Source organism: Artemia franciscana, chromosome 1 (genome assembly GCF_032884065.1).
Source record: "Artemia franciscana chromosome 1, ASM3288406v1, whole genome shotgun sequence".
NCBI lineage: Eukaryota > Metazoa > Arthropoda > Branchiopoda > Anostraca > Artemiidae > Artemia > Artemia franciscana.
This window is the reverse complement of record NC_088863.1, coordinates 39587685-39588878: the sequence shown is the minus strand read 5'-3', so window position 1 is coordinate 39588878 and position 1194 is coordinate 39587685.

Here is a 1194-nt window from a genome sequence, read left to right as displayed (position 1 = left end):
AGCTTCACAGGATTTAATCCAAAAAAAATGTTCGTAAAATAAATAATATAAGTAAAATAAATACAAAAATTGTCGACCCCTTCCCAGGAAAATGCAAATCTTATAAAAATTAATATTCTGTGAATGATATACAGAAAGGAGGAATGGAATTCACTCCAAAATTCCTCAATTCAACTGATACTGCAGATTTGGTGCCCACATGACTTAAAACTTAAGAAAAATACAATAGTTATGCTTATGCGTATCTTAGATATTTCCGAAGATAAGTGTAATGGAGCACGCCTGGTTGTTAGAAATAAGGCAAATAAAATTACTAGATAAAAAAAATCTGAATAAAGTTTACATTTCTGGAGCAACGCATGACACTAGTAAAAGTCAACTTAGATGTAGAGTACAACGACATCAATTATCATTTCGACCGACATGCGATGACAATACATAAACGTCAAGGGCAAACTTTCGAATTTGTTGGCGTCGATCTCTGTACATCTGTTTTTAATAACAGTAGGCTTTACATGCCAATTTCTCGTTTTAAACGACAATGTAGCTTAAAATTAATAAAGCACCAGCAATAGCTTAGACGTTACGAACCGGGAAGGAGTATTCAGGGTTTAATAGTAATTTTTCTTTCTGAATTAGGCTAATTTCTGCTCTTTTAAGTTTTAACGTCACTCTTTACTTGATTTTGAAACAATAGTTTGATTTTTCAATTGAATTTTGCAACAAACATGGTGTAAACCTAAAATCGATTCAACTTTTGATTCAGTTCTTTAATGTTAGAACAAAAGCCTACGATTTAGAAAATAAAGATAAAACAATCGCAAAAAGTTTGGGCGATTATAAATTTTTCGTGGTTTAACTAAAAACGAAAAAAACGCCCCTCATTTTGTCCCGAGAGAGCCAAATCCTGGGTGTCCCTCTGTTTAGTGTGGGAACATGGAATTCTGGAAATGCCATCCGTTTCACATTTTACATCCGTTTCAACATAACTTTCGGTCAGAACTACTTTAATTAGACAAGGAAAAGGTAGAAAAACTGAAAGGTTTTCCTAGTCTGTTTCTGTTTAACGAACAAGAAGAAATCCAAACGGTGAGATTTTCCGAATTCCAAATTGTCTGTTGCTATTTGATTCATTCTATCACTTTCTGAAAGGCCTATTTTATACTCCTTAAATATAAACTGAATTTCAAAAAA